Raw genomic sequence first — 9,173 nt, 5'->3', positions numbered from 1 at the left:
AGCCACCGAATCCGTGTCTTAACGAGTCACCGGTCGAAGGATGCAGCAGTCGCCGCCGCCGCCGCCGCCGCCACCGCCGGACTAGCGCCCCGAGCTGGCGTAATGAATCGCCAGAAGCAATGGCCCCAAAATCTGTCTTCGCTTGAATGGTGCGCCCGAACGGAACGGAACGGAGAACCACCACCGAGAAGCATCCGGTGCAAACAAAAAATGAAGAAATAATGAAGACGAAGCCGCATCCTTACGGGGAGGATTTGAAGAGATTTCCGCCGCAAACTTTCGTAACCTTCGGCGATTGCGCTTCCGAGCCATTGCGTCATTGATGTGGAACAAATTGAAAAAAATTTGTTCATAAATTACGGGCCACTTCAAAAGCTCCAACCAACCTACACCCACCCCTTTCGGTGGGTTGGCGAATGGGTAAAAGTCTGACCGACCCGAGCAGGAACACGGCGACCCGGGGCTCCCGCCGGGATCGCCGGCGATGGCGATGCAAAAGTTTGCACTAATTGGAAAAATATGCTTCGACTACGCCGGTTGATGGTGCTCTCATTTTCGGACCGGAATTACCGGATCCGCATCGCCTTGCATCGACCGAACCGAGAAAACCCACGAATTCACAGTTGTCTGAAGAAGTGCGCGTTGGCAGCGTTTCGGCAAGTTTCGTATGTCCGCCCAGGAAACGGCTCCACATGATGTGCCCCGCTTATCGGCACAGGATTCGGGCGCACTGTCAAGCTGCCAGCCACCTTCCGGACGATGCGGTCTTTTTGCCGGATCCCACACACACACACACACACACACATGCACGTCCCTAATTTTCCTGTGGTTGTTATGAATTTTGACAAGTAAATTTCAAGCTCAATAAAAAGGGTCATTTATCGTCGTCGTCGTCGTCGTCGTCGTCGGTGTGCCGCGTGAGCGGATGGTTGAGGGCGAAACTACTAACCCGGAACCCGAGCAGCACCGATCGTTGGCAGCCATTTTTCGACGGGCCAACATCCGGTGGCCCGGTGACGGCTTCATCCTTCGTAGCAATGAAGTCATTCCGGTGGTAAGCTTAGTGGCGTCGTCGTCGGTCATGAATGTACAATGCTCGCCGGTATGCTCGCCGGTAGGGCGATGGCCCGGCGACCCGCTATCGTTGACACTTTCGATGAACACTCGTCTTCCATTACATCGGGCCGAGCCGAGGTGTTGAGTGGGACTTCGATGGAGAGCCCGTTACAAGGCCCGCCCGCTTCTCGGCGCGAAGTGTGTTTTAGATGTGAAATTTTTATGACGAAAGATGATTGATGCTTCTCGAAGGAGTCGCCTTTGCATACATAACCCGGGCGCGCACACAACCTCGGCTCGGCGCTGGCGTGTGGAGGCCACGATAAAGAAGACGTCCAGCTGCACTTTTGCCCAGACGATGTCGACGACTACGGCGACGTCGTGGTGCCGCCACCGACGGTTCGTGCAAATGTTTACCGTCGGGAATGTGCTTAAAATTTAATGTTTACTCTAAATTCCTGCACAGGCCAAAGGAGTCGATCCGGAAGTCAAGCGAGCGTACTGTTTGGGTCACAGTAACACGTCGAAAGTGGTCTCTGTGTGCGAATCGGAAGGTGTAGTGTACATTTTGTGGAGCGTGTCAAACTGGTATCGCAGGTCGAGGAAGTGAACTGGTTGCCCCGAGCACGATTTTGATTGAAATTAATTTTCACTCATTAACGATTTAGTTTTTCGTATAACGATACCTTAAAAGACGAGGAATGTTTCATAAATTTTCGTTACACATTTATGGAAAGCAAAGAATACAGGGGGAGTGTTTTCCTGAAATACAATTCTTATTTTACATCCTATTAAGTTAACTCATAGTTGTCCCAATGAAACTAAATAAAACAACACATTCGCAGACAGTAATAATACAGGGTGTTCCACCACGACCCATTCTATTGAAATGTTTAATAACTTCGCTATTTGTCAGTCAATTTAGACAAATGAACAAGATTTATTTAGAGTATATAATGCCGTTTATTAATAATTCACTCATAACACAATAAAATCTAATAAAATAAATAAAGGGACATTTTTCATTGAATTTGACAACAACGACAAAAAAACGTAATAGGAGTAATTTCCGCTGTGATGTTTGCTTTCAGTTCTTGAATGGTCTTCGGTTAGCTAGCATAAAGGTTGGCTAGGTTGGCTTTCAATAGACCCACAGAAAAAATATGAGAAGAAATTAGCAAATAAGCACGTACAGTGTTCACAGTTGAAGGAATATTTTTAATGTATTGCACTACAATTTCAGCCCACTATTATACCGTAAATTGATCCAAGACTCAGACGGCATAGATTGACGTTTCAGAATTTGACTGATTTTTTCAAAAACGAATGAAAAATGGCGCGGTTGTTTAACATTTCAATAATATGGGCCGTGATGGAACACCCTGTATAAAAGGTGTGCCTGTCAAAAATTGGTCGAACAAAAAAAATTGTAAATCAGTCAAAAAAATTATTAAAAAATCAAGTCATATTTCTTTTGAAAGCTCATTTTATACAGAATATGTAAAAAAATATCATTCAACTCTCCGTCTTATGCGAATTGCGTCTTTTCGTTTTATTCCTTTCATCAACTCTTGCACCGTTTTCTTGGTCGCTTTCTTTGCTACAGAATGCCAGTTTTTTTCTTAATTCCATCTCACTGACAACTGTTTTAAGAGTCTTTTTGAAGTTCCGCTTGACGATGGCCCAATATTTTTCGATTGCGCGGAGCAGTGGCGTTTTGGGAGGGTTCATGTCTTGCTGGGCACTTGCTGGACGTTGTTTGCGGCATACCACTCCATGGGCTTTTTCCCATAATTATAAGATGCTAAATACAACTAAAACAGAAAAGAACCTTTGTACTGTTTTAGGAAAGGCAAAAGACAATTACTTAGGCACTTTCGGACCTAAATTTCCTGGTCGAAGGTCCGATCGCGGTGTCAAAACCACTTTTTAAACCATAGGAACAGAAAGCCCGCATACGAGATATTTCTTTGCGAATTTCGACAGCTTTATGTCCTTGAAAATTTTCTCCTACATTTTCTCTTTCAGTTGCACTATAGTACTCCTGTCCGGGTTTGTTTGCCTTGTAGTTTGCCTTGACGTAGGTTTCATCACCCTGCACTACGCAGAAAAGTTCGTTAATATCTCAATGCACAGATTCCGCGATCGTTTTCTGACCGACATGTTTTGCTTATCGTCAAGATTTGAAGTCACTACTTTCTTCTAGAATGCTAGACTAGCTCGTATTTGAGTTCATCGCACGGTTCAAAACGATACTTCCAGCTTTCTTGCGACATATCGGACGGAGAGTTTAAAATTCCGCTTGAAACAACTGATCACTCGTTTCGTCGTTTTTTGCGGCGTCCTGGTTCCGACTTCCACCTGATCAAGTCTTTCTGACTGTCGTCAAACGTTCTCCGAGCACTTTTAATACATTGGTGACCGTTGATTTGGCCACATTCAATAATTCGCTAACTTGGCGTGCGAGTTATTCGGATTTTCGCGCCGACGGTGCAAAGTTTTGAGACGATGCTCCTCTTGTTTCGACACCATTTCCACAAATGAAGGCCAAATGTTAAAATCGAATAATACGTATGATTCCAGATAAAAACATCTTAAAAATGAGAGGGGTACAGGATTTTTTGATACACTACGAAAAATAAAACGTCAAGTTGAAGTTGACCAATTTTTGACAGGCACACCCTTTAATATACAAAATTAATAATATTAATTATGAACTCTAATCTTATGCAAAATTTTATTTAAAACCTCAAGGGCCTAAACATTAGCATTCTATATGTGTTGCAAGTAATATTCAAACTTTGTCAAGAGTCAATTACCTGTATAGCTACTTGTTGTAAAGAAACGGATGATATAGTTTTGTGCGCACAAGTTTTCATGCTTACAAGAAGCGGCAGCTTTTGAAAGTTGCCCACCGGTGGACGGAAGCACGGTGGAAAGCGTGGCATGGACCACAAATGACAGCTGCGGAAACACTCGGGACGCTGATAACGAACTATCGGGCTCCATCGGGCGGAATAAACAGCGGAATGTGTCGGAAAATGTCACCCATCGGAATGCGCCCATCTGGCGGCCTCATTAGCATAGTTCCGTGGCATCCCCAGCATCACGGTGGAGGTGGTGCACTAATTTGGTCCGCGTTTAAAGGGCCCGGTCGCGGAGAAAAATAAAGTAGAACCCAACATAGCCAAGGAAACTTTCGCGCGCGTGGGAAATCTATTTCTGGGCACATGTGAAGCCAAAAAGCACGCCCGGCCCGGTAAAAGAAAACAAAGAAATTGAGCATTTCGCTTTACGTTGATGTTTTTATTTTAATGCCCGTCTTGATTTATGCAAAACCGCAATGAACCTGAAAATTAAATTTTATTTCAATTAGCAATTAATTACACATGTACTTAATTGAATTTATGTTCAACACGGTCCGCCCATCCGGCCCACCCGGTAGCCGGGTCGGGTGCGTTCCACGGAAACTCCAGGGAGGGGGGATTATTGGGAAAGTTGGGGCTCCTCGAAACGGCTCGCAAATCGACGGTGCATTTGTTTGGCCTCAAAATGGTGCATATTTGGAGTACGCTCAAGAGCGTACTCGCTTGGCGCGTGTTTTAAATTCATCTCACTTTGTCGGTGCGTTTTTGCTTTTACTCAAATAATTTATGGACGATTCCCACATTATCTCTCTTTTTCTCGCTCGTCGCCATTTTTTTTACCTCTATGTTGTGTGGTCTATGTTACCTGTCTGATTATGTGTCGACAGGGCGGCCGAGCGGTCGGAGCATAACTGTCGTTTATGTTGCATGCGCCTACTTTCGCTGCTGAACGCAGGTTGCTCCACTGCACGGTATGATTTATCGTGCAGCGGTGAATCGTGGTGGAAAATAATCTGTTGAGCTACCCGGCCCGGGAGTCCGATGGGAGTATTTAACAGTTGGCAACGTTCCAGTCGAAACGAAGCGTAAGAGGAAATATAAAAAAAAACAGAACCAATCTGAGCACCGGAAGTCGGGTCTTTAAAAACGCTGATTTAAAACATAATTTACGGCATGTTGATGTTTGCGCGAGTTTCCCACCGCCGCTCGATGCGCCAGTGGACAGCGAGCGGATAATGAGCTCTACCAAAATGACACAAATTAAGCAAGTTGTTCCTGTTCTGTTTAAACACTGTACCAAAATATGTGCTTCAAAATAGGTAAAATTTGTTGAATTGATGATCGGTGGAAAATGTTTCATTTTGAGTTTGGGTAAAGTATGAAGAGTAGAAAGAATCGTATCGGGTTCTGGCGCTATGTCAACACGTATTTAACAACAAGATTTTTAACCTGCTGAGAAAGCGAACCCTAGTGAGGTTCATCGTCGTTTACAGGCTGTTTATTGTGACGATTCTGTTGATAGGTCTGCCGTGAATCTATGGATAAGATATTTTGTGACTGGCAACATGTAATAGCCTTAATTGTTGACAAAACACATAGCGGACTGTTAGTCACTTCCTCAGACGATAATAACTCCACTCCACTCCACTCCACTCCAAACTCCACGAATATTTGATTGAAAATTACCGTCAAACCACTCAATTAATCGCAAACTAAATTTGAATATCGAAGGAGTTTAAGATTTGTACTTCAATTTGTTGTTTACCCAATCTTTCTTTTTGGTTCGATTCTTTTTCTACAAGCAGATGTGCATTACCTATCAGCCTAGCTTTTTCTTGTGGTCACAGACTATTTTAATGCAATACTTAGGGGAGAATGGAAGACCAAATGGCCAGGGAAGATTTAGAATATGATGGATTGATGAATGTATTTTAATTATTTAGTCTTAGTTCAACTATTCTACAGAAACCTTTGGAAGATAAAATGCTGGTCTAGCATGTTAGAATTCGAGACGAAGACGAAGAGTTATCAAACTGTGTTGTTCATTAATAATGCGGCGTAAAGTAGCTGGTGATATCCTTATTGCTTGCTGCTCTCAAAAAACCATCGCTTTTATTATTTGCATCAATATTTTAGTCAGTCGTCTTTCTCGTATTTAACCATTCGATGAAGTTGTAGTTTTACAAAATTGTTTGGGCAGCGAAGAACGAAGCATGGTTAATATTCAAAACTAGCTGTTTGTGTTACGATACAATTTTTAGCGTTCCAGCCGATTGCTCTGTATGGTGTTTCGAGGGAAAACACACGAACTAGGATTGCCAAGCTCCAAAACTCGGATCGAACGGCGCACAGCGCACAGCTAACGATGAATGCGTTTGTGGGAAACCATTCGGTGCGTGATTTCGGCATTAGCATAGAAAATTAAAACCACAATTAATCTTCCTCCCATTCGCATAAACATGTCTTCCCGTTCGTCGCCGGCCCCTGGGTGCCCCGAGCGGCGATGGATTGCGTCTGGCAGGCAAGAAAGCCCCGGACCCCAAACGCCAAAACCCAATCCAAAGGCCAATAAAACTGTTTATTGCTCCAGGCACTCGTAAATCTCGTAACCACAGCCACGGCGGCTCGTGGCGGTGCGTTCGGCCCGGCGCGCTGAGTCGATCCATACTTCCGGAATCTCATTACCGGCCCGGAAATCTCCAAAAACTTACCGTGCAGAACGGCGGTCACTTCGGAAAGGTTGCAACGACATAATTGCGCCCAAACCACTACGCACTACCACGGGCCGGGTCTATTGAAGTGACGGAAGTCTGCAGTAACTTGAGGTGTAGCTACGCTCGTCAGTGCTGGTTGGCTTGGTCAAATTTAAGGTCCGCAGCAGCAGAGGGCAGAGGTATCCTTTGCCGGTGATTGCGACGAACCTCAATTACTCTATCGCCACATCGGCTCTTCGGGAAAACCACAAAATTTTTCCCGAAATTCTACCGATTCTTCCTGACCCAGCTCTAAGGGTCCACAGCCAGGCGGACTAGGCTTTGGGCAAGTCTTTCTCCGTTCACTTCCAGTTTATGTTCCCACCGGGCATTCGCCCACTATCACGACAACCCATCGGTGAGGGTAATAAAATCTCCGAAAAACACACAGATTAATTATTTGATAAAACAATACTCTCCATCCCGATATGGGGAATGCTTCACATAGCCCCGAAAAAAAGGCAAAGACGCACGGCTTCTTGAGCCGCACTCCTGGGCCGAAATCTTACCCCCAGCACTTGGTACGGGGCGGAGTAGGAACCATGTCCCACCGGATGTGTTTGTGTGGGTGCCCGTGTGGTAACACCCGGTCGCCGGTAGTGGAGTTCACGTGCCACTTCCTGGCGGGATCGGGCGGTGGTTGAACGATTTATGAAATATTCATTTCCTTTCTGTTCCCCCAATCGACCGGCGTGGTGACCGGTTTGGGGAAGGGTCACCCGCCGGGGATCTATCGGCGGAAGTGATGGCGTCCGGCGGGATCCCAAAACACTGCCAACCGACACGGATGATCGAGGTGAAGTGTTGAACCACATTAAACGAGTGGCTAAACTAAACCACTCCGTTCCGGTCTCTCGGCGGTCCTCGAGAGTCCTTATCGCCCTGTCCGGGGTGAAAAAAAAGCCCGGAACTATCGACGAGGGTTGCGACCGGGGTGATGTTGGTTAGCGAAGTGAAAAGTAGATTGATAACAGCGCTCGTGAAAGATAATGAAAATATGGTTTATCACCACAGTGAACTGGGTGGTGAACTTTTTGTTATTTCCTCCTGGTGGCACACTGTGGCTGGGGACGTTTCCGGCTCCAGAGTTGGGTAGTATTGGACATTTAATGTTCACTCGACGATGACGCGTGCCCGGTGAGGGTTGGCCACAATGGGCGCACCGGAACAGAGATAGGCTGGTTTCAATTTACATATTTTTAATTTACTTCGATCCATTTAGCCCGGTACCGGCCATTTTGTCGGTCGAATGGAGGGACTCTTTGCGGGGTCCCGGTCGCCAAGGAGTGAACGGTGAAATGGCACGAAACGATGCTCGATTAGTTCTTTTATCAGATAATAACCTCAACGTAATCAGGATAAACGGATCAGATACGGGCGCGGGAACCATTAGCAGCTTTCATGGCGAGCAGCCGACATTGCGTGAGCGAAATTGTCCTGCGTACTGGTGACGTACGCGTGTGGCAATAGTTACACTACCGGTTGCGGAAAGAGAACAACTGTTTGCAATTTCTTTTATGTTTGTTTTATATTTTGTGGCCTCACCAAAGCCTTCTCAACAAAATAATAATCCAGGACCGTCAACTAAGTTTCCAGTCTATACACGAAGATGTCTTTAATTGGTTCTGAACCATTTCTAAGGCGAGCCTGTAAAAAGTTAACGCGAGAATCAGAGTAAGAGAAGTAATGTTGCATCCATAAAAGTAATAATTAAGCTTTCATGTATTTTATGCTACAAACAAATAAAACAGTTCAAATACAAAGACAAAACAATAAAAAATATGCTTAAACGTTCTAAAAATACACTGTGCTTGTGAGACCATGTTCGTTAGGGACGTCAAAATACTGCAACTATTTGGCGAAACATTTGCCGATGTTAACCAAATGGTGCTAGACGACCATTGAGGTCAGTGGATGAGATAATAGAGGTTATAAACATGTCAAAAGGACATGCTTGTCACATTTGAAGTCAACCTATAGACATGAGAAAGATGTCCGCGTGTTGCCATCACGTTGCTCAGCGGTTGTCATGACGAAAATCCACGAATTACGGTTTGAATTGCTTGACTTATTTATTCACCAGATCTTGCTATCTTGTGTAGACTTACAAAGTGACTATGTGAAAAAAATAATAATAAATTCAGCAAAAAGGTCTTCTTCCTTATTTGAGCGGAAACTTATCAAATAACCGTTGTAAAAAAAGAAAACAAAAAATTAAATGGATAAACAGCAAGTTTTGGGGGCGCAAGTCACGCGCTCTACACTACCAGATAATGAAAGCCGAAACGGAAAAATTGCTCCCTAGCAGGATCAAGCACAAACACTTCGCTAAAGAATCTAACTATTGGCTTGGAAGATGGAAGACAGATTATTGTTCTCTGATGGCAAATAATGTCATTAGTCTGCAATCTACATTCGTTTTGGTAATGAAAAAATCTAAGAAGCTCTAAATTTAGTTGACCAACTATTTAGTCCTTAGTTCTGGACTTGCTACCTA

This window comes from Anopheles cruzii, chromosome 3 (assembly GCF_943734635.1).
Source record: "Anopheles cruzii chromosome 3, idAnoCruzAS_RS32_06, whole genome shotgun sequence".
In the NCBI taxonomy this organism is placed as follows: domain Eukaryota; kingdom Metazoa; phylum Arthropoda; class Insecta; order Diptera; family Culicidae; genus Anopheles; species Anopheles cruzii.
The sequence above is the reverse complement of the archived record's forward strand: the minus strand, read 5'-3'. Positions refer to the sequence as shown.